Raw genomic sequence first — 26,178 nt, 5'->3', positions numbered from 1 at the left:
TCCAGGCCCTCTTGACCACCCTTACTTGCTGCCATAGATGGAGTGGTCACACACGCCCACTCAGGCAGACCCAACATCTCTAAATGAGACCTTCTCTCCACCTTAGCCCAAGGAGAGCTCTCTAAATCATTACCCAACAGACAATCAACAGGCATGGCTGACCTCACAGCTACTTGAAGAGTACCTGAGACCCCCCCCCACTCAAAGGGAACCTGAACCACCTCACACTGGCTCTCTGAGTTGTCCGCGACAACTACAGGGAAGAATGCATGGGGGACCACCTGCTCTTTAGACACCAGCCGACAACTGACAGCTGTCACACTGGCCCCGGTGTCTCTTAGAGTCTCCACTCTATGGCCGTTGATGGTCACCCACTGCCTGTATTTCTTATTGTTATCAGGCAGCTGGGTCCTAGGGACCACCTCACAATCTCCTAAAGAGACAAGGGACATTTCTGCTGGACCCCACCCACCTTGGGCACCCATCTCCCCCCCTCCCAGGGCTACACTTGTCATCTGACGGGGTGGTGTATGAGGTGGTGCAAATTGCCCCTTTTGGGGACACTGGGGATCATAGCCCCCTGTGAAAAGGTTTACCTGTCGGGGGCTCTGACTTTTTCTCAGGGGAGGCTGGGAACCCTTACCTTGGTTCCCTTGGGAATTATTTTGGGGCCCTATCTGGAACTCCCTCTGTTTACCCTTGTCCCCCCCCACTCTTCTGCTGGGGAGCCTGCCCACCTTTGGGGAAGTCTCCCACGTGACCCTTGTGGACCCGGGTACTGACCCAATGGTCCGCCTCCTCAGCAAGTTTCCTAGGGTTAGTTAACTTGCTATCAATAAGGTGCTGGCGTAGCTCTGGAAAACAATTACCAGACAAGTGCTCCCATGCAAACAAATCATAGAGCTCCTCAAAAATACTCACTTTGCTACCCTTCACCCAACCTTCCATAGCTTTGCAAAAGAAAGATACATATTCTACCCAAGTAGTTGCTTCCAGCTTTTTACAATTCCTGAACCTCTATCTATAGAGTTCTGGGGTCAACTCATATCTTGTCATCAGAGCTTCCTTCATGTGGACATAAGACATCCTATTCTCAACAGGCATGTCTAACAAAGTATCCCTCCCTTCACTCACAAAGCGACCCTACAATCCAGCTCCCCAATCCTTCTCAGGGACCCGGTAAGTCAACATTGCTATTTCATAGGCTGCAAACTACTGCCCAATATCTTCATGCTTATGGAAATCTTTCTTCTGCAGGCACAGACGGTGCGCTGCCACCAGAGGGATTAATTTCTAAGCTTCTAGCTTTGATTTACAACTCCCTCAACATTCTCTCATGTTCCAATCTCATTCTCTCTCTTTCCAATGCTAACTTGTTATTTTCAAACTCCAGCTTCTTAATCTCTAGGTCCTGTTGACCCACCATCTTGGGCTTGGTCAGCTCCATTTTATGCACTCTATTTCTCTCCCTGTCCTCCAGTCCTCTGGGGACAGGCCCTTGGAAGAATCGCTGCTGCCTGGCGGGGAAGGTACTCTCTCCCTTGCTGGACCCAATGGCCCATCTGTATTCTCAGCCCCTTCCTCATGCTCAGGGGCATTTCTAGTTTTCACCTAGGCCCTCAGCTCCTTTTGGAACTCATCCTTCTTGGTGAGGCCTGGAGTAGCAACTTTAAATTTTCTACAGATGTATTTCAGCTGTTTCACATTATAGGTATCCAAGCCATCTTCCTCAAAATCTAGATCCATAGATGCGTTGGATGCTGGTTTACTCATGGCAATAAGAGTTGGCAGTCTTTAGCAATAATAACAGTTCCAAGGAAAAATGTCTAACAAAAAATGTATATGGTTGCGTTTGGTCTGCACTCACTAGTAGTGTACACCAATCACTGTATTTGAGTCACAAATGCAAGTCCAAATCCTTACCACTGACCACCAATGTTAGAACTGGGGGTCTCTAGTTGGCACTGGTTTGCACCTTTGTCCAAATAGGGACCCTTGCTTCTAGTCAGAGTAAGGGGGCTCCACTCCTAAAATAACCTCTGCTCAACCCTGTGGTAGCTTGGCACGAGCAGGAAGGCTTATCTCAGAGGCAGTGTATAAAGCATTTGTGAACATATACAGTAATACAGTGAAAACACTACAGATGGACACAACACAGGTTTTTATAAAAATAGGTATTCTTTATGTAGACTTAACACAAGACCAAAACGACAAAAATCCATAATACTGTAATCAAAAATAGGCTTTTAGATGGTAGAAATAGCTTAGTTCACTTTAGATGGTAAATGCAACATGTTTCTCACAAAGTACCTTAGGATGCGTAACGCAAGATAAACAAAAGGTTCGCAGGGAGAACGATGCGTCGGTTCCTTGCTTCGGGGTAGGCGATGCGCCTGTTACTCTTGCTTTGGCAAACTACGCAATGCGTCCGTTCCTTACCAGAGAGGAGGTGATGCAACGATCTCGTGGTGAGTCCCGGTTGCAATGCAACAAGATGGTGCCTCGATGCGATGCAACAGCCCGGTGCGATGTGATAAGATGGCGCCCTTGATGCGATGCGAAAATGTGAAGACGATGCGTGCACACCCAACGGCCGTGCGGTGAACTCTGTAACTTTGGTGCCGCGACAGGCCCTGCGACACGCTTCTCCGGTGATGCGACAACAACCCTTGTGATGGCGGCACAATTCTCCGGTGATGCGACGACACACAGTTGTGACGGAGACACGCTTCTCCGGTGATGCGACGGTGACCCTTGCTGTGGTGACACGCTTATCCGATGATGTGACAGCAACAGCTGCAGATGCGACACGCTTCTTCTCATTGAGTTGCGCTTCCAGCTCTCAGCAACACGCAGGCTTTTGCAGACAGAATCCTGAGCAAGGGAATTCAGAGGGGAGCTGGTGGTGAAGTCTTGTATCCCTGAGACTTCAGCAGGAGGCAAGCACAATTCAAGTCCTTGGAGATTCTTCTTCAAGATGATGAAAGTTTCATAAATTTTTTTTTCTCCTTTTCTTGGCAATAAAGAAACCACTGCAGGCCAACCCCAGCAAATAACACACTGGCATAGGGGTAGTCAAGAAAACCTGCAGGTTCTCTGGTTCTTCTCCTTGGCAAAAGGTCCGTCTTGATTCCCAGAAGTGATCTAAAGTTCTGGGGTCTGGGCTCCAATATTTATACCAGTAAATCCTTTGTCTCTGAAGGCAGAGAGTGTCTGTACCTAGTCCAAACCAGTTCTGGGTGCATTCTGCTAGTGCACAACTTCTTCCTTTGTCAGTGTGGGCCAAGGTCATCAGACGCACCACAGGAGGTGGAGCCAGCATTGTGGAAGACAGGCACACTCCTATTCAAGCGCAGGTGCTACTCCTCCCACCACTCCCAATGCAGATAGGTTGATTCAGCCTAGTGCTGACTCACCCTGTCTCCAGGAGCCACCCCAGCCCCTGTCACTCACAAACCAGACATGCAATACACAACCTAGCAGAGGCAGGCTGGATGGTTAGGTAAGAAAATACCTACTTTCTAAAAGTGGTATTTTCAAACATAGAATGTTAAAACCAACTTCACTAAAATATGTATTTTATCATTCTGAGTTCAGGCATACTAAATTTGTTTTTCTACCATGCTCCTTGGGATGGTTAGGATTATAAGATGTTATAATCAAACTGCCCATTCTGGCCTATGGGATCAGGTAGCCTTGCAATAGTGAAAAACGAAATTGGCTGTAATTCGCTATCAGGACATGCCACACACATCAGGGCATGTCCTACCTTTTATTTACAATGAACCCTGCCTTTTGGCCTACCTTAGGGGTGTCTGATATGAAGAAAAGGGAAGGTTTAGGGACTGGTAAGTGGGTGCACTAACCAAGTCAGTAGGGCAGTGCTGGACTGCACACAGGCTCTGCAATGGCAGACCTGAGACACACTTTACACACTGCTTCGGTGGGTGGCACAACCAGTGCTGCAAGCCCACCAGCAGCATTTCATTTACAGGCCCTGGGCACACATGGTGCACTGTACTAGGGTCTGACAAGTAAATCAAATAAGCCAGTCAGGGAATCACTAATTCATTGCACCAATTTAACATAGGGAACACTTGCACTGTGGCACTGGATAGCAGTGGCACAGTGCCCAAAGCATCTCAAACCAGCAAAACGTATCAAAAACAGAGGAGACAAGAGCGAAAAATGGAAGGGAGACTCACACCAATGGTACCAGGTCTAACAGATAGTATCAAAGACTTTTCCGATTGGAAGAAGCACCTGTCAGAGATCTTCACTCTTCACTTTACCCTTCTCCATTGGGATTGAGCCCATTGCGCGGTAATTGTGGATCGATGATTGGATTCAAGGTTTCCGTTGGTCAGCAGAAATAGACCACTGAGTGTCATTACATGCTGATGATATCTTGATCTTTTAGATTTGGCCCTGTGTCACAGGTTCCCGAGTTATGGTATTACCATGTTGTCTGTGTTTACCAATTGAGGGTTAGCTGATCTAACTCAAATATTTTTCTGGTTCAAGGCTCCAATGAGGAGGTGATATGGGCTGTCGAGCTGAAAGTCAAGTAGACTGGATTCAAATACATAGGCGTTTATACAAACGATACAATGTTGCAATATTGGGCAACTAACATTTCCCCACTCGTTAAAATCCTAACAAAGAGATTTGGCATACTGGGCCCTCTTCCCTTGTCCCTAATGGAGCGAGTTGCAATTCTCAAAATGATATTGCTGAACAAAATGTTGCACATTCTCCAGAATTATCTATTCCTCACCCCTTTAGTTTTTGCCAGAAAATCAACTTTCTCCTTGGGGTTCTTTTTGGTGTAGGGCTTGTTGCATCGATATGGCCAAATGTGTTAAATCTCCTTATAATCGTAGTCGGGGATTCAGAGATATCTTGTTTGTTGTAACAGGAATGGCTTAATGCACGGTACATGGGTGTGTACCGCTGCCCTGAAAGCCTGACTGCATGTGAAACTGGAATCCTGATTTTATGTGCGCTAAGGCCTAGGCCGGTGTAGCCACATCGGACTACTGTTCATGTGTTTTCTACCGTCAGCAGTGGTGGCACCTGTCCGAGTAGTGAAGGTTAATAGTTCTGGGTAGATAATGTTGTTCTTTCTAGGAGGAGAGTAGCCTACCAGCTCACTCATGTAAAGTCCGGCTGGGATATGACAGCCAGTACCTTGAGCTCACATGTGTTGTGTGTGTCAAGTGTAGGTATGCTTAGTGGATGCACAGCAGCTGTGTTATAGCAAATTGCAAAGTTGAAGGGACAAGTCATGAAGTCTGCACAGCTTACCAGAGAACCTCTGGGTCTGCCTAGCACAAAGACGACCTCCTGCCTGTTCAGAGAAGGTAAGAGAGTGCTTTACACTGAGGGAGGCAAGACTGTCCAGGAGTCGCCCAGAAATGTTCCTGGTGCGATGAACACCATGGAAGAAGCTAACGTGTGTGGGAGTATGCTAGATACTGACGTAAGGTGAGAGAGGGTCCCCTAGCCTCCCTACATGGTTCATTTGGTGAACTACGTGAAGCAACATTACCGTTCATCATCTGTGTGCTGTTCTGCATCTCTGCCATGATCTGAGGGGTCTTCCTGAAGTCTGTGGGTCCAGATATCAGTGCCATTGAAGTTGAAGACGTCCCTGATGGCCCAGAGGCCGCAAATACCAAGGAGGGATGATTGCTGATCCCAGCCTGCCATTCTGCAGCTCTGACATGAGTTGAGAGGTAGGGTATCACCTTGTTCCCTGCTGGAGAACTCTCCTCTTTGATGACGAAGAGCGTGGAAAGACCTCTCCAATGCTGAACAGTGCTTCACCCAGGCAGGTAAAATGAGGCAGTATCTGAAAGACTGGGGGAATATCTTGTCTTTCATCTGAGTAGGTAAACCCCGCCAGTGTGGCACCCAAACCTATAGCTGTATATGAGAACAAGAAAGCCTTCCGGGTCCCCCACATTTGGCCACTGATTGTATAACCATAATAATATGCTCAAACCTGAACTGATTCTCCTTAAGTAAATGTTCTGCATAAATGGGTGGGGGCTACAGTGATAGTGGGATAGCACTATAATAGAACATGGTTCCCTACGTTTTATCAGAACCCCGGAAGGATGCAGGCATTCCGCCCATTGGTTACAGACCTTAGCCCTTTATAGAACCCTGTAATTGAGCCTCATTACTTTGTATATAATTCTTCTTTGTTGTGTTATTAAAGTACTTTTTTTAGAAAAGGACTGGGCTGGACAGTCATTGTAGGATGAACCATTGGATACCAGTGCCAAATTACCTCCAGCCACCACGGTTGTGGCCCAGTAGCTCCTGTATGTCCTGTGGCCATGCGAACGGGGTCTGACACTATCCTACTACTGGACTACTTATTTATTTATGATTATTGATAAAATATACGGGCCTCTCAATGAACCAGCCTACGCTACTGAAGTTTGGGTGTTAGGCTACTGATTCTCCTTCCCCACATTTATGAGGGCATGGTTACCTGAAATGAAATGAGAATTAATTTATAACGCGCAACTTAGCCCAATGGGCGTCAATAGCTCCTCCGGCTATTAGGATTGTTCTAGAGATCTGACAAGCATCTTTGAGTGCCAATAAATGGACTGGCAGGTTAACCAACAACCCTCCCCTCTGGGTTTAGGTTCAGTTTGCTCAGGATTCAGCCTTCAAGGGCTTTTCAGCGTGGAGATTATTAGCAATTCCCAGCTTAAGCGTTTGCTATTTCAGGCCCCTTTGGAGTCACAGATGGATTTTGAAATCTGCAAATCCCAATTCTACTGTCAGCTACAGCTACAGTATTCTATTCTATTCACATTTTTAGAGCACATAGCTACCCTAGAGTATCCCAGCACTAGCAATGCAACATTGACTGCCCCAAACGCTCATGCCTTGTGTCCTTAGCTAAAGAACTTAAGGAAATTCCTGACTTCATTTTATTGGAAGCCAAACTTTTGAACAGAGCCTTGGGAGCCCAAAAGATATCCAACTGTTCTCAATTAGCAGTCATTGAGACTCCAAATACTTTTGTGGCCCTACAACAAGCCTGGGAGGCAAATGTGGTTTATTCAAGGGCAGAGGACTGGCGGCATGCCCTCAGAGCTCCACCGAGGGTATCTAAGCCAGGTTTTGTACTTTTTTGGGTAAACAATATCAAAGGAATTACTACAGCTGTGAAAGACCATGAAAACTTGGTTGAGATTCTGCCCCACTTTGTCTGAAATGCCACGCTCCCAATAGCACCGTATTTTATAAGACCTGAGGTTGTCCTGTCATACAGTCATTCTGGGGGGAGATTTATGAGGCCCATGGTTGGCTGGTTGTGCCTTCACCCAAAAAGCCACTGCAGTATATCATGCAGAAATTTGAGGCCAGTCAATACCTGAACACCCTGGTTCATCTCAGACTGGTGCTGACAGAAAGGGCTTTTAACTAACTTTGGAGTGCTTGTGATTCTTGAACCCTTCTTGTCGCCCCATTGACTGGGTGGATTAGAGACATAAATGGATGTCCCTATCATGAGAAATATATTTATGAGGCAAGAGTTTGCCCCAGAAGCGTGACAAGAGAAGGGAACCGTGGCTGGAACACTTTCATTAAGTGTGAAATGCTAGGAGCCTCAATGTTTCAGTCTAGTTTTGAAATGACTGCATATTTCTCAATATCTATTTTAGCCTGCTAAATTAAATTCATCTTTCAGAATGGATTATGCCTGTGACTCATAAGAATCTGGATCATCTGATGATGGCAAATATTGTATATTCCTGCTAAGTTTTATATAACCAGTGCATAACAGGGGTGCAAGGTATGGTGAGATGCCTGAACCATAACTGACTTGTTTCAGTGTGTTTAGGTTTAGTTTTGTAACTATAATCACACATTAACTGTGATTTTATTAGTGAATTTCAAAGTTCTTTTTTTACGCATTTGTTATGATGTTATAAGCAAAGCTAACAATGACTTCACTTTAACACTTGTGTTTTTCAGTGAATTCCTTGGAATTTTTGATCATACCCCCCATGGAACTGTTTTTGAACCTCACCTCTGTTTAGGGCTAACCTCCTGCCGTCCCAACCTCTGTGGGAGACTGAGCTCAAAAGACGTGCGGAACAAGGGTGGCCCCTCACCCTTGTCATGCACTGCTTATGACTTACTAATGACATCACTCTTGATCTATAAAGCTACATCATAATTGATGTTACTGATGACATCTGAAATGATATAATTGATCACACCACTGATAACATCACTGATGACGTCATTCTTGAAAGTGCTGTAGACTTTAGACCAGTGATACTTAAAGTATGGCCCGTGTGACGCATGCGGCCCTCCTGACCTTTACATGTGCCCCTCGACTCAACATTAACACTGGGCCGCTTTTTACTCCACTCAGCACCAACATCAAGGAGATATCAAGTAAACAGGCAAGCATTTACTTAAAGGATAATTGAAGTTAAAGAAAGGAAGTAACTACAAGTCCTGCAGTACTTAACTTTTGGAATACTTTGATTTTTAAAGACATCTTGCAGCAAAAGTGCAAAAATATGATGAAGTCTCTTCAAAATTAAATTTTTTAAATTTCATTAACATTCAGAACCATTTCACCTTAGTATATCAGATTATATCAGTGCCTTGAGATGTATTTTTTTAAGTGGCAGTTTCAAGTATAAATTTAGAAAGATTCAGGTGTGCCCAGCACAGGCAAGAGTCGTGAGTCGGTGGGCGGGGCGAGGCGAGGGCGAGGTGTGGGAAGTCGACAGACAATAGGATAAGTCAAATTAAATTAAAAAATAAATGAAACCACTTACCTTGCACTCACTGCATTGCCGACTCGGTGATGCGGCGAGCGCAAGGTAAGTGGTTTCATTTATTTTTTTATTAATTTTACCTACCCCCTCGTATATTGACTTCCCCCCACCCTGCTCCACCCCACCTCGCCCCAACGCCTCACCGCTCTTACCTGTGCCGGCCACGCCTGGAAACATTCATTCTCCTCCCACAACCCTGACAACAATGCCAATACTGAACCAAGAGGCAAGTCAATTGGTATGTGCACTCATTGGGTGACCAGGGTTTCTATTGCACATAAACAACATTTTAGTTTATTAAATCAAACACAGGAGAAAGTTTTGTATAGTGCAAATCCAAAAGTTATATATTTTGATGTCTTCTAATATGTGATAATGAAGAAAAAGGGGGGAAGTGAAAGAAAACAATTGCCTAGGATCACATAATTTGGTTAAATAAGGAAGCCAAAATGAATCCCAGGTTTTCTGTTTTCACACGGTGCAATTAAGCCACTAACTATATATGCTTCGCTTCACCTACACCCTCCTTACCGTCAACCCTCCCCCACAAACTCCTGACCGCCACCCTGGCTAGCATCAATGCAGCCCTCAGTCGCATCACTGACCAAATGTTTTGGCCCCTGGAAACATCTTTGAGAGTACTTATGCCTCAGTCTATAAAGCATCATTTTTTTTTAAACTAGGAAAAATGGTTGACTGCGTATGAATGGCAGCAGGGAGTAGCCTACATCCAGACCTGGTGTTCAATTGCTTCTATGCACGACTTCAGCCTGTACAAAGTGGACGTTGACTGTCCACAAAAAGAATGGGTGCAGTGTCTGGCCACAGTCCCAGCTCTACGGTTCAGTCTGTTGTGCAGGGCTGAAAGCTGTGTGCAGCTGAGATTGGCCATTCATGAATGTTCTGGTTCAGGTCATGACTGAAGTGTAGGGTGCATTGCCTGGCCATAAGTTAGGCGCTATGGCCTGCCTGCCCTATAGGCAACCAAAAGCCATACATAGTGTGGGTTAATCTCCCATGGAAGGTTGGGAGCAGGATCTGCAGCCAATCATGCTGGAGCCTGGCTAACCACACTTTGAAGTAGGAGTTGGCCACCTGTGCAAAATACACTCAGGATCTGGCTGTAGGTTAGACTCCACAGACAGCCCAGTTAAGCACAGCTGAACAGCACAGAAGGTGTTTGCAGCCTGTGGTAGGTTGACTGTATTACCTGGGTGAAGGCAAGGCCCTGCTGCAAGCAACAGGAGCACACAGGCAAAGGCTGTACCACGTTTAGGTTGGTCACTCACAGTGTTGGGGACAGGGCCAGGTCCTCTGGCTAACCTATGCTGCATGGCCAAAGGCAGAGTATTGGCACCTCTGGATGTTGTCATCAATTAAGTCATTAAACATGTCATGAGTGATATCATAGGTAAAATGATAAGCAGAGTATGATGGGGGCACAGCTTATTGCTATTTTACCTAAGTATAAATGGAGATTTTCAGCTGGTTTTGTTTGGTAACCATAACTGCACTTAAACTGTGTTTTCCAGTAAACTTCTGATGCCTTGTAAACCTGTGTTAAGTTCTTACAGTCAAAGTTAAGTATATCTTCCCTTTAACCTCTTTTTTTAATTGAATATAAAAAAGTACATACATATGTGTGTGTGTATATACATATTATATATATATATATATATATATATATATATAACTCCTTACACTGGCTCAATTTGCTAGTCTAGTCGGCACTCTCCGATGGTGCGGAACCCCGCAGAGGAGCCCAACCGAAATTAATTTTCCAGTTTTCCTTTATATATATATATATATATTATTATATCGCCAGTAGATAGTTATAGTTAGGACCGTGTTTCCATAGGAAATCCGCAACATTCTATTTGGAATAACTTCGGCGCCGGTTGACGAATCCTCGTGAAATTTTCAAAATAGGTGGGGCGCTCCGCTCCTACCCTGAAAGTCTCGGGGGATTTGTCAAGCGGGGGCTGAGAAAAAAGGGGGGTCCTAAAACACGTTTTTCCCATGCAATTTTCCATAGGGACCTTTAGTCCAAGATACAGCCCGAACGGCTGAACAGAATTACTTGAAATTTGGCAGAGAGGTAGTCCTCAGGTCAGGGATGTGCCTTTCGCAGGTCTGGTGTCAATCTGTTCAGTAGTTCCTGAGAAAATCAAAAGTAAAATCATATATATATGTGGGCGGAGCCTAACCACACATCTCATCCTGAGATCTGATTGGCTGTCAGCACTTCATCCAAGAAGTGTTGGCAGCCATCTTGGGACCAATATACATGATAGCACCTCATTAAAAAGCATTGCAGTTAATAGAAGGTTTTAAGACTTTAGTTACATTATAAATCATTTGTTGATGGTACCATACTAATTTTAGGAATTGTGGTATGTTCTAAGGTGATTTCACCATGTGAAAAAGCCTTCTGCTGGGATATCATGATTGAGAGAAAAATATTTTCTCATGCTTTTCCCACAGAGGTTTGGAAGGTGATCTATAAGCTAAACTGAGAGGTTATTTTCTGTAAATTCACATTATCTTTCTCAGTCATGTGAGAATGAAGTCTGACATTCTCAGTAAAACATGTACATCCAACAAGGGCAGAGACTGTCAGTTGATTCCTTTGTGTTCTACTGCAGCTTCCCAGAGTGTTCCAAATAACAACTAGAGCGCTAACAGTCCTACTTATGATAAACGTATGGCACACCTGAAGCCATCTTGCTTGGATTAAAGTGGTAACTCTTAAAACATTTAATTTAAAAAGGAACAAAATGAGGGGGTTCATTTTTCCATAAAAAGTATGATTAGTGCTGCAGAAAGAAAAATTAGGGCACATTTTGAGTGACTTCTCAAATCCTCTTCTATTTCATTAAAAAATTCTGACATGCAGACTGAAACATGCACTTTCAATACCAGCAGCAGTTTTCCCTGGTGAGCAGTAGCTTTACTACAGTGATCTAATGAGCAAAAAGAGTGCTAACATTCTGAATTTATGGCAAATGTGTGACACATCTGAATGCCTTTGGAATCAAAGTAAAAAACTGAAAGTATTTCCTACTGAGGAGACTGCAGTAAATGAGGAAATTAGGAAACTTCATAACAAATAAGTCTGCCAAGATGGCCACCAGAGACAAAAGAGCCCAAATGTAGCCCAAATATCACACAGATGTAGCCCAAGTATAGCCCAATGACAGAATGTCCCAGAGTGTTCTTAAAAACAACTAGAGCGCTTACTGTCTTCATTATGACAAAAGTATGGCACACCTGAAGCCATCTTGATTGGAATAAACTGGTAACACTTAAAACATTTAATTTAAAAAGGAACACAATGAGGGGGTTCATTTTGCCATAGAAATTATGATTAATGCTGAAGAAAGAAAATGAGGGCACATTTTGAGTGAATTCTCAAATCCTCTTCTATTTCATTAAAAAATTCTGACATGCAGACTGAAACATGCACTTTTAATACCAGGAGCAGACTTCCATGGTGAACAGTAGTTTTACTACAGTGATCTAATGAGCAACTAGAGTGCTAACATTCACATTTATGGCAAATGTGTGACATATCTGAATACCTTCATGATGGAATCAAAGTAAAAAACTGAAAGTATTTCCTACTGAGGAGACTGCAGTACATGAGGAAATTAGGAAACTTCATAACAAATAAATCTCCCAAGATGGCCACCGGAGACAAAAGAGCCCAAATGTATCCCAAAATCACCCAGATGTAGCCCAAATATAGCCCAATGACAGAAGTGTGCAAAACACTTATTATTTTGTGTTTTTGCAGTGTTATATAGTGCAGACTTGTCAGGTATTGGAGTGCTTTACATGAGCATTGGTTACATCACACAAGAACAAATTCATTTTGGTTGTAGACATGGGGAGACTAAGTGATTTGACCAGAATCACAGAATGTCGAGCTGAAGCAGAAACTCCAACCTGGTTCCCCAGTTGCAAAGTCTGCAGTTCTGGAAGTAACACCACATCCTCTCCCCTAAGTGCAACATTTAATCAAGTGGTCAACTGGATAAAAAAACATAAAGGTAACAAATAATTTAAAAGTGCTTTCTCGCTATTTGAAAACTCAGAAAATATGTCCTTATTTTAGTCTTTTAGAGCACTAACCATAATGTTGATGCCAAAATGACCCTCTCATATATGTAATTTCTAAAGGAAATGTTCTAGGTATTACAGTTTTGATTACATCAAGATGACGTCAGGTGTTCCACACTTTTGTAATAAATATAGAATGTTAGCAATCTAGTTGTTCATTAGGATACTGTTGAGAGGCAGAGGCCAGGGGCACGGACTCTGAAAATTGAAGGCAGGTAGGAGGGTGCAAAGGCAACAATTTAACCACACTGAGCAGGCAGGAAGGGCCGTGGCAGCACAACAGACTATGGAGGGCAGTGGAAAGGGGGGCAGGGGCAACAAACCAACAATACAGGACTTGCAAGAGAGGCTGTGGCAATGTAATAGACCATTGTGGGCAGATGGAAGAGGCAATGGTAGTACAACCATACATGCCAACAGACCCGATTCAGCCAGGAAACGTCCAATGTTTTTAAGCTCAAATGGGCTTTATTTTATCTGTCTCCTGTCTACAATCTCCTCTTTTTCAATGTAACTCAAAGGGGAAAATCAATACCCCAGTTTTTTTTCAAAATCTCCCTCTTACCAAGTTCAAAATGTTCGCAAGTATGGTACATTGGATCATGGAAGGAAATGGGGTAGGGACATGGACTTGGATAACAGAGGACAGGAGGGACATGGAGAGGTGCACCAAACTGACCCTGCAGGGCAGGCGTCAGGGTTTGCAGCAGCACAATACACCACACAGGGCATGCGGGACGGGAGTGCAGCACAACAATCCATAGAAAGCAAGAGGGAGGCGACAGGACCATGCACATGGACAACAGAGAACAGAGGGGCAAGAGGCAGGACCATAATGGACAGACAGGAGAGAAAGCTGCAGCATAACAGACCATAAAGGGCAGGAGGGATGGATCAGGGGCATTACAATGGAACAGACAAGCCAGGAGGGAGGGAGTAGGGGTCTGCACATGTAAACAGAGGGCTGTGGGGCAAGGGGGCAGGGCAGGAGCAGCAAGATAGCCATGGAGGTCAGGCAGGATGGGCACTAGAAGCAAGACACACCATGAAGAGCAACAGTGAGACTGTGAAGGCATACACACAGACCATGGAGGGAAGGTGGGAGGGGTTCTGGGGCAGCTAAGTGACCACACAGGGAAGGTGGGAGGGGCCATGGCAGCACAGAAGACCATGCATGGCAAGTGGGAGGGTTAGTGGTAGCACAATGGCTATGATGGCAAGAAGGAGGGTGCAGGGGCATGCACAAAGGACGATGGAGGATAGAAGGGAGGGTCAGGACAAGAAAGTTCAGGGGAAGGGGCCTCACAACAGACCGCACGGGGCAGGCAGGAGGAGCAGTTGCAGCACAACAGACCAGGGAGGGCAGAAGGGTGTGGCAGTACAATGGACCATGTAGGACAGGAGGAAGAGGATAGGGGCATGGCATGTGGACAGGCAGGGTGGAGGTGGCAGGGACAGGTTACAGTCATCTGACAATGCTAGGCAGGTGGGAGGGGAGTGGCAGCTCAACAGAACACTCAGAGTAGATAGGAGTGGCAGGTCCATGGAACATGGTGGGCAAAAAGGATGGAGCAGGGGCATACACAAAGACATCGGAGGGCAGGGGGAAGGAGAATAGGGGCAGCAAGCTAAGCACAGAGTTTAAGCAGGAGGTCAATGATGGGGCATAGAATTGGGCAATGGAGGGCAGGAGGAGTGGACTGGTACATCATACTAAATTGAGGGCAGTGGCAGCACATCAGACCATGCATGGCAGGAGGGAGGAGGCTAGTCCATGGATTCACACAACAGAGGATATGGAGGAGTGGGATGGGGCAGCAAGCTAACTGTTCAGAGAAGGCGGGTATTTGGAACTTTATTGTTTTTAAAACGTGTGTCTGTGCGAACTACTTAAAATATGAACAAGTATGCAGCATAATCTCACTTTTATTCAGGAAGAAGAGGACGTTTTTGACTGTGACTCCGGGCTCACTTGGCAGAAACACCCCCTGACCCTCCACCCCCTATCGCAAAATGTAATGCCCGTGAAAAGGGTAGGTGAACACAGTGTTATATAGAACATAGTCCTGAGAGCACGATTGAAAATGAAAACTAGATATAGTGTATGGTATAAACTATGCACCAAAAAGTGTGATATAAGATGAACCGGGCGTGAAATATAATATGCAATACATTGTGCGCAATGACAGATTCATTGGAGAGCGCGAGATAGCACAGGCACTAGCGCGTGCTATGCGATATGCGCCTTGGAGTGTAATATGCACAGGGAAGTGTTGTGTAACCTAACTAGTCTCTAAAGTTGTAATATAAAATATGTGCTGGGGAGTGTAACGTTGCATATGCACTGTGACAAAGATATGGATCCCAGATTGTAATATGTATGGCATAGCACTGTGCGTTATAACATAGGCATCGAGGAAGGCACGTTAGATGGGGCAATATAACCCGCGCGAAGACAAGTGTGGCATGACATATTCACGGGGTGGTGTTACAGTGCACATGGGCTAGAGAGTGTCATAGCATATGCACTAGCTAGTGGAATACAACACAGAGGTGTGTGGCACTCAGCAGGCAATGGTGGGTGTAACACAGCATTGGATGTGTGTTTTATTAACCGTGAGGGGGTTTTTTTGCATAGTTTTGGTCGAATTTTTGTAGAATCCCCTTTGAATGGCTTGGTGTGCATGTGTATTAAATGTGCCCGTCAATAGCTACCCATGTTTGTATAAATAAACGACAAGGGTGTCTACCGGGATTAGGCACGGTAGGGCATCAGACATATCAGAGCTTCACTAGTGGTGTAAATACATTCCACGTGGATTCATTGTATGCATAGTCGCCTTTTAATGAATATCACGCAAATCGTCATGGTGATAGGTACGTACGGTTTGTCCAGCATGTCCTAGGTGTGTCTATAAATATATATTTTTTTAAAATAATAAAAAACAGTGGCCGGCCCTGGGGATTGGGGTCAAAAAAATATAATTAGGAGACAGGCCCTGGGGGATGGGGTCATCAGGGCCAATAAATTAGAATAAGAAGGGGAACCACACAGCCCCCCTTCTTAAAAAATTAAAATAAATAAAAGACTGGCATCGTGACGGAGGCCATGCCCCCTCCTTGCAGCACTCTGCAAACGCGCCCCCTGGCGAGTTGTAAGTTGGGGAATTAATTCCTCTTCAATACTGAGGGTCCCTGAGGGCCAACTAGCCCAACAGGCATCTCCAGTATGCACCAGGGAGCTGCGCTGCAGACAGGTGTTCTGAGGCCAAGCCCCTTTTTACACCTCTCTGCAACGCAGCTCTGTGGCGCTTACTGGAGGTACCTAGTGGTCTAGTTTGACCCTAGGGACCCTTAGGATTCAAGGGGACTTAATCTCTCAACTTAGAACAGCCACAGGGCGCGTTTACACAGTGGTGAAGGGAGGGGACGGGGCCTGAGGTGACGTGTGCAAACACGCACTATGGCACGTTTTAAATTGGGGATATAATTTTCCTTCAATACTGAGGACCCCTGGGGGCTAACTAGCCCACCAAGTGCTTCCAGTAAGCGCCACTGAGCTGCATTGCAGAGAGGTGGTCCAGGCCGTGCCACTTTTTACACCTCTCTGCAACGCAGCTCTGTGGCACTTGCTGGAGGTACCTAGTGGGCTAGTTGGACCCTAGGGACCCTCAGGATTCAAATGAACTTAATCTCCCAACTAAAAACGGACACAGGGCGTGTTTACACAGTGGTGAAGGGAGGGGCCGGGGCCTGAGTTAACGTGTGCAAAAACACCCTGTGGCCTGTTTTAAGAGGTAGTTTTAATCCCCCTGCCCTATTATATACTAGGGGCTTACAGAGGAGGTCATGCTAATCACAGGGGGACCCCAACGCATAATGTTCCCTAGTGTATGTAGGTGTTTTCACTGTATTCTAAGTGTCTTTTAACATAGCACTGGCTCTAGGACTGGTTAGTCAGACTCAGTTACCACCAGTATCCGTCTGAAAAAGTTGAGGGTACAGTATGATTTTGCAACAAGGCTTCTTTCTGCTCTTCTTTTTGTTCTTTCTGCACGTTATCCTTCTTCCTGCACTTTTCTTCGTCTTTGAGGACTTCTGTTGCTTCTTTCTGCACTTCTTTTTTTTCTTTCTGTGCATTTTTTCTTCTTTCTTCACATGTCCTGTCTCTGTAGGCATAGTTAGAAATTAGCATTTACAAAACCTTTGAAATTCACAGAAAAAAAACATAGGTTTCAGGCACGTTATAGTTAGGAATTAGCATTTAAAAAACCTCAGAAATTCACTGAAAAAACCATAGGTTTCAGGGGTGTTATAGTTAGCTGGACTTTTCACTTGTACAAAACCATTGAAATTCCATTTTGAGATGTCATTAGTGATGTCATGAGTGATGTCACTGACCATGTCATGAGTGATGTAATATGTGACGTCATCAGCAGTGCATTGCGGGCGCGCGAGTTATAGTTAGCTGAACTAACTGTAACGGGGGAATTTCAATGGTTTTGTACAAGTGAAAAGTCCAGCTAACTATAACACCCCTGAAACCTATGGTTTTTTCAGTGAATATATATGTAATATTTATTTATTCGGGCAGTTCTGACCATAAACGTTTACATAAAAACATGAATAACATTTTTACATATGCACAATAAAATGCAGGGTGAAATGTGCAAAGCAGCAATTCTAATGCAGATTTTGGAATACGAAAAAAGTGGCTTACGCAAAGGGGGCAAGGATGATTATTATCCCATAAACTATGCAACTCAAGTCTACCATTAATGAGCTCAAGTAATTTTCAATTGTTATCTCAGAAAAATACACATAAAGCAGAGTTAAAGAAATAAAAATAAATTACGTATATACCGAAGCAGCACAGGGTGTGATGAGAGCAAAAATTGTGGTACAGATGTTATAGCACAGACAGAATTTGCATTACTAGGCAGGAATGGACAATCACGCTGCTATACAGTGGAATTATGTAAACATACCTGTCAACAAAAACCTCTAAAAATGGGTCCACTATGTTCACAGGGGAGTTTAGATCCATCTTCTAGACCACCCTGTGTTTAATTGGGTATATCTATTTTGTTTGTGTTGAGAAAGCTTTACTATCAGCCCATCGCAGGAAGTTCAGACCAGGGGCATCTTAAGGATTTGGGGGGCCGGGGCCAAACATATTTTGGGGGCCCCTTGTTCGGAACAGCTTTGCATTTCTGATCTAATTTCAATGCCGTCATTGGCTAGGTCACTTGTCCAAAATCAAAAGTTGTTACATATAATATTCCGGGATAGTTAAGTGCATTTTCAATATTGTCACACAGTAGCAGCTCACTGATATTACTGCAAATAATATCTGTGACACACTCCCATTTCTCATGTGTGAGGTCCTGTTTTTATCTAAGATAAACTTTTTTTTATGGATTTTGCATGAAACACAAAAACAACATTTCTCTGCAAAATGTCAGTAATAGACTCTTGCGAATCACTTACAGTAAAAATAAATGAAAGGGAAAAAGTATTTAAAACCATCTGTTTGGGAATTATTCAGGGGCTTATTTATGAGCCCCTGCGTCACTTTTGCGCCGCTGTTGCGTCATTTTTTGTGACACAGCGGCGGCGTAAATAATGCGCCATGTTGCGCTATATTTACAAAGTGACACATCTAGGCAGATGCGTCACTTCATAAACCCCTATAAGATTTCACTGCGCCACTTCTAGGACGCCACTGCGTCAATATCTTGCGCCTGCCTCATGGCAGGCGTAAGGGTGACGCAGGCCCTTTCACATGGGGCTTGCCCCATGTGAAACGAACATTGCTGGAGTTGCGTCACGCTTCTGACACAACTCCAGCAATACGCCACTTTAGCGCGGACAGATACGTCAGTAATACTGAAGTATCTGTCATTGCTTGCAACATGATGCTTCATACAGTAAATGTGATGCATCAATGGTGTCACAAGGAGGGCACACTGAGAAGTGTCCCATCGGAGCTTTCATGCAGCGATGCAACACTTCTCATAAATAGGGCCCTCAAGGTCATCAGGGCAAGTCTCTCTGCAGAACAGTAATGACACTATCAGCGGGCCCCTGAACGGCTGGGGCCCTGGGCCAGAGCTCACTTTGCTCATGCCTTAAAACGTCTCTGGTTCAGACGGGTTCCTTGAGTGCCCAATTGCGCTGTACAGAACTTATGCCTCACCCTTCATGCCTTGTGCAAATATTTGGCTACTAAACACAGATATAGTTCATTAAGTATATAAAAAAAACATATATTAATATATATATATATATATATATATATATATATATTTCAGCTTGCGCGTAAAACCCCATGCTATGTGATAGGAGTTGAGACACTTAAGTACAAGGGCTGTCCTGATTCACACGACCGGACATTACGTACAGGAAGCCGGGATGCAAGGAGGAAGCCTGCGGAATGCAGATATGTTGATGGTAGAAGGGAAATGAAAAGAAGGAACTTTTTACTGTGCCAAAGACTTGGCCTCACAGAGACCCCTTGACAGATGCCTCCACCAGTTCCTCTGCTTACAGACAGGAAAAGGTGCCGTTGTTTTTGCTGCTTCTTTTCCTGTCAATGAAAACAATTCGGCAGCTTTCCTCCTCTCTTTAACCTCGCCATGTATGAAGCTTCCATAATACTTTAAAATTCATCCACACTCTGAGGGCTGTCCCCTTCATTTTCTGGCACCGATTACTACAACATGAATCACACCTCAATTTCAACATATTGTTATTTGATATTCATAAACTCTTTTAAAATGTTGTATTATTCATTTAATGACACATGAGCGACAAATAACTAGCGATACAAGCCAATTTTTTATAACTTTACAGAGAAACATTTCTGTAAAATATCTTTAGGACAGTTGAATATATAATTACGACAATGACATCATATGACATCATATTGTTGACCCATTGTTGCACCCTGAGCCCTTCAAAGGTCTCTTATTTGCTGTTGAGTGTGTTGGAGAGGGAATTTCATTTAAACTTTAGAGAACTGAGGAAATGGATTCTGACACTTGCTGACAGAAAATTGATAAACTTGCAACAACCACATGGTATAGAAAAGATGACGTAAACAAAATACTTTTAGTTACTGCATCGTAAAAGCAGGCAGAAAAAGTGTAGTTTAGACAATATCATTGGTATAAATAATATAGATTGTGAGTTATTAAAGAAATACCTATATTCTACTAATTTGTGCTAGAAAACGCGTGAATGGTGAACTCTCATGTTATGGGGTTAATCTCTAATCATATTTTAATATCATCTATATGTGTGTATAACTAATTAAAACTAGTTACCCATATGATGATAAATTCAAAATAAATGTATTCTTTATGTGTAAAAGTGTGCTCCGAAATGACAAAAGTAGGTGTCACACCTTCCTAAGTAATGATGCTTTCATGAAACTTTCATAGATTGTATTTGATACATGTATTGATGAAGTGCACTCAATAAAATTTGAATTCATTAATATTTTAAATATATTTACACATTAGTACATTCAGAAAATTATAGAAGTCTGTCATTCTAACACATGTTATTTATAAACCGCACTAAATGATTTCCTGTGCATCAACATTATACTAGAGCAGTGGTTCCCAAACTGGGGTCCGGGGCACCCTTGGGGTCCCCGAAGCCTCCTCAGGGGGTCCGCGACTACTTTGAAAATCAAATAATATTAACAGATTAATAAAGTGTAAATATATAAAGATGCTAAATGTACAATTGAACATTTTAAAACATACTGTAAATGTAAAGGAATTTGAAACTGGAGGCTAAAAATTAAATTAGTATCCTCAGATTGATTTGTGGGAGCAGTGCAAGTGCATCAAACTGTATATAGTGTGGATGATGAGTGGCCTCAATTGAATTTAGAAAAGCTCCAACCATTCTATTAAAATTACATTTTTGTTTTTTTATATTTATATGTGGTTTCTAATTAAATAAAATGTAACTTGTGTATTTGCTTGATGAATGTTTTTTCTGTATTTTTGTGTATTGTTTAGTGGTTCAAATCATCAACATTGCTTTGGCCGGGCCCCCCGACGTCCAGTAATGACTTGTGGGGGGTCCCCGGATTCGAATAATGATTCAGGTGGGGTCCCTGGGTTCCATTAATGATTAAGTGGGGGTCCCCAGAAGTCAAATGTTTGGGAACCACTGTACTAGAGTTATAATGTCTTATATTTCATATAAATGTGTGCTTATAAATCATATATGTTTTACGTTATATTAGCTAAAATTTTAATGGAGGCCTGATGGCATATGTGAAGTATTTTTGCCTTGCTGAATCTACTACTCGTGAGAGAATTCCTCAATATAACAAAATAGTATGAAACAGTGGGGCATTTTCACAAGAAACTATCGCAGAGTCAACGGCACTTTATCGCAGCCAAAGTTGCGATAAATCCATCGCCCCATTCACAAGCTGGTGTTAACAGCCCTCGGCACCAGTTTACCTGCGATAGCAGCCGCAAAAAACATCGCCACAGAGGACCCGCGCACCTATCGCTAATGAAATGCAGAGTGGGCATTCCCGTGCCAAAAGCCGCGACAACCTCACTCCTCAACATTCACAACGACCAGCCACATCAGCGATAAAAACACAAAACAGGCGATAAGGCGCGTTAGCACCAGGAAATCTACACCTGCTCTGACCTGGTGTAAAGTCGGACGGCAGCCTGCACCACAAAAGGGAGACCAGCCCAGGGCCACACCCGAAGGGCAACAGAAGCCATGGAGTCACCCATCATGCGGCCGGGACACCCAAGAGGGCCACAACACCCACCGACACCACCCCCAAGACCACCCCTACCTGACACTCCCCCGACCAAAGACATGCCACATCAGCTACACCAAAACATGCACAAAATAATCCGCCTGACGTCGCACAATCACAGCTGGTGACATGCATGTGTCGACACAGAAAAGAGTGGCACACATTCACTTTCGAAGCAACAAATGAAACTATATTAAAATGAACACTGAAATGAAATGAAGACACTTGGCCGCTCCCCTCGAGACAATCCTTAGGTCCCAGCCTGCAAGACAAAAATCATGATGAGAAGGTGTGTCCTCCGCACATCAAAGGACAGAGAGAGAGCGAAGGGGAGAGAGACGAAGAAAGGGGGAGAGAGAGAAGAAGAGAGGAGGAGAGAGAGCAGAAGAGAGAGGGAGAGAGAGACAGTACCACCCCTGTGCACCCAGGCCACACTGCTCACCTGCTGCCACCGGTGTGTCTCCAGCCACGTGCAGGTATGTGTCGCAGTTCACCAGGTCACACATCTGAGTCAGAGCCACCAGCTGAAACAGAGTCCAGATACATGACTGGCACAGTACACACACCTGCACAAGACAACATCGCCTGCCCGCCCATGCACACCCAGGCAGAGGCACCCCAACCCCTTCCACCGCCCATCAGAGCATGCCCGCCCATGCACACCCAGGCAGAGGCACCCCAATCCCTCCCGCTGCCCATCGGAGCATGCCCGCCCATGCACACCCAGGCCTCACTGCTCACCTTCTGCCACCGGCGCGTAGTCGGGAGGTCCCACCACGTGCCGCTGCTAGTCACAAGCCCGGGGCCCACAGACATGGCACCCTCCACACCATGCAGCCACGCTCCGCAGGCCAACAGGTCTCACGTTTGGTGCTAGGTCTTGATTACTTAATGGCATAGGACATACCAGTGCACCCGGCACCATCGCAGGCTGCACACCCGCTCAGCCCAATGGGTGCCACTAACTCTGGGATACCGGAAACGACACCACATGGCAGTAGGCCCGCGCTGCCCGCTGACTCTGGCCTACACTGTGGTCCAGCAGGTCACACAAAACCTGAGCTGTCTGGACCGCCGGGACGGGGCATCATCGGGGACGGGGATAGTCGGCAGCACTGTGTGCCACTGACACATCAGGTGCCTGAGTGGATACGCCTGCCGCACTGGGAGGCACTGACACACCAGGGGGTGGGGATGTGGATGGTGCGGGGGCAGCAGCATTCATCAGCGCCACGCCTTGTGGCGACAATGCCATGATGGAGGTCTGCAGGGCATGATAGATCCCAGCTACATTCCGATGATGTGCAGGGGTGGCTGCCATCCTTTCCGCCTCCATACGCACCATGTCCTCCATGAGCCTCCGCATGTGTGTCAGCTCACGGCTGGTATCGCTGGAGCCACTCTGAGCGGACAGCTGTTCTACTCTCCACGTCATGACTCCAGCGATGTCAGTCAGGGCTTGTTGGAGATCATGGGGCGGACATAGACACCCAAGGATGGCATCCAGTTTGGCAGCCATGAGTTCGAACCCCCCGCACCTGCTCAGCCGTCTCCCTCTGGCCCTCCAGCACACGGCGTTGGAAGGCCGTTTGTTGTTCCTAGGGGACTTGGGAGGGTGCCAGGGCTTTGAGTGCCTCCTGCTGGGTGGTTTGGGTGGTGGGTGGGGTCTCCTCGATGTAGCTGGGCTTCCCTGATCCTGGAGGTGAGTCACGGATGAGGTCAATGATGTCTACGAGGGCTTGTGCGTTGATGCTGGTGTTGTCCTTCTCGTCATCAGTGAAGAGTGGCTGGGACTGCTCTGCAGGAGGTGTTGACGATGCCCCTGCGATGTGAAGAGGAGATGGTGTATTACAATGTGTCCACATGTATGTAGCCGCATGGTACAGGTTGACATTCTGACAGCATGGCATTGTACATTGTGACAGTCTGTGGGTCTGTGCGAAGTGCCAGGGTCATTGTGGGTGTGTACTGTGCCCTGCTTTATTGTGTATGTGTGCCATTGTGGCCATCTCCACCCATCCCCCCAGTACCTGGTGGTCACTCACCATGTTGCGGTTGTGTTGTGTCCCTTCGAGCAGTGTCTGGTCACCCGACTACGGCCACAGTGTCCACACTGATGACTGACGACACCAGCTCCTCCATGTCATCCAGCACGAGCTGTGGCGCTGGGCCCCCACCTCTGGTCTGCATTGCTGGCTTCTGGTTGTCGGAGAGTTTCTCCTTGGTCTTCCGCTTGATGTCATTCCATCGCCTCTTGACCTCATCCATTGTCCTCTTGTGCTCTCCGATGGCATTCACCTTGTCAACGATGTCCTGCCATATTCCAGTTTTAGTGCCCAATGACATGTTGGATGTGACGAAGAGTTGCTGATGGTGTTCCATCACCTCCGTGACTATGATCCTGTTCACCTGCGGGCTGAACTTCGTCTTCCTCGTCTTCTTGTCCTTGCCCTTCCCTGTCCCCGATGTCCCGGGCTGGTCATCCGGGGTGCTTGTGGGGTTTCGCTCATCCTCTGCGCCTGCTCCGGCTGCCTCCATGGTGCTTGGGTGTAGGTCAGTTTGGATGTGGGTGTTTTTTCTACTTTTATGTTGATTTGTCGGCCTGCCAGGTGTGTGTTGCAGGTCTGGCGCTGCTTATCGCTGATTTCCTCATCGCGCTTTGGCCCATCACGTGTTTTTTGGTGTTGTGGTTTGTGTTTTTATCTCCGTCGTGGTGGTTGTATCGCAGACATTGTCCGCGGTGTCAGCGGACTATCGCATGGTACCGCCTTGTTGTGAATTCCACGTTGACACGGGTTTATTTTCCCACGATGGGCGGCGATATTGGAAGTTGCGTTACGCTGCTCTTGCGGTAGTTATCACATGTTCTTGTGAATATCCCTCAGTGTTTTCTTTCCTGAGTTTTCATATAGTGTACGAGATATTTTGCTACAATATTTGTTACAATCCTAACCAACTGTCTGGGAAACTGTCCTCTTGAACTCACCTATGTGTTTTTGCTAAAGGAGCATTGTTCTAACGTTTCACACACTGGATTGCTTAAAGACTGCATAATTGTCCCACCTATTTCTCTGCATTTTGTGTCTTCTTTATGTCACCTGACACTCATCCTATACGAACTGACCAGTGGGCTGAGTAATCTGACCAGATGATATGATTCCAGGAGGTGACACCCCGGAAATTCAAGAGTATAATATTGCTCAAATTACCGGACAATGAGACGACTTCTGCTTTTTCTCCTTGTATAACTGGCATTGGTGATGGATGAGCTTGCAGTATTCCCTTGCAGAATTTCCTTGGCAAATCTTGATTTGACAGATGCGGACTCGCCTGTCTTCCTTTATGAACTGGCGCATAGGCTGTGTGCGTTGAGTGGACTCTTCCTTTTTGGGAGACTGCTTGAACTGGCATGTTTCATGCCCCTTCCTGAACTCTTGAACTTTGGTATCCTAGTATAATACTATATTCGAATCTGACTAAAGTGTCTTATAACTGCTATTAATGCAATCTGTTTGCTTTAAATTCCTATAAGCTAAACTGAATGATCATAATGACTCAGCTATCATGATTGTCTCTCTTTATTTGAGTGTGCATTCCTAATCTAATAAATTAGAGAGATCTCAGAACATCAAATAATAATGCTGTTATTCTGTATAGCATTAACTGAACTCTTAGTATGTATGATTTTGGCTTGCTTACGTTTCTTCTGAAAATTTGGGCCTGCCGTGATAGTCTTTTACCCCTATAGTATTGTTTTGAGGGTAATATACATCAGTCTGGTTTCTAGTTTCTAGTTCAGTTATCCAATTCCTGATCATCATTGGATGACTAGTGGGACCCCTTTATATCCAACCCCTCTCGGTACTAAGCAGATCCATTGGAGGGCCAAAAGAGTGGTATGAATCTGGCAGGAGAAACATTGAGAACTAAAATCTATAAAGTGGATGGGTCTAGTAACGCTGGTAGCATGTCGGATCGTTTCCTGTCCGATGAAATTAGGATATAAGGGGGATTTCTACTGAGACCCCTATTTAGACTGTGACTAAAATTGGACCGAATCCAAAGCCCGCTGTTCAGTCGAAGGTGACCAAGTGCCAGTATTGGAAGAGTACGACAAAGACAATGAAACAGTGGTGTGAGTATTAATAGGGTTGTGCTTTGCTATTGCTTAAGCTCAGATTGCGGTAATATGTTTGAGTGAGATCATGCAAAGGTTTAGAGTTGTGTTTGAGTGAAGCGCTATGTGCAGTAAAGTTGAAGTTGTTATTGGGTCTGAAGTGGCAAAGATCCTGGGATATACACCTACAGGTGGTCTCAGTGGGGCATATACTGAGCGAAACTGTCTGCTATGGTTTTGAAGATGAGGCGTTGTCGGCAGTGGCATTAAGTGAAGGGAACTTTCTATTTGTGAGATTGAAG

The sequence above is a fragment of the Triturus cristatus genome, chromosome 3_1, assembly GCF_964204655.1.
Source record: "Triturus cristatus chromosome 3_1, aTriCri1.1, whole genome shotgun sequence".
Classification (NCBI taxonomy): Eukaryota; Metazoa; Chordata; class Amphibia; order Caudata; family Salamandridae; genus Triturus; species Triturus cristatus.
The sequence above is the reverse complement of the archived record's forward strand: the minus strand, read 5'-3'. Positions refer to the sequence as shown.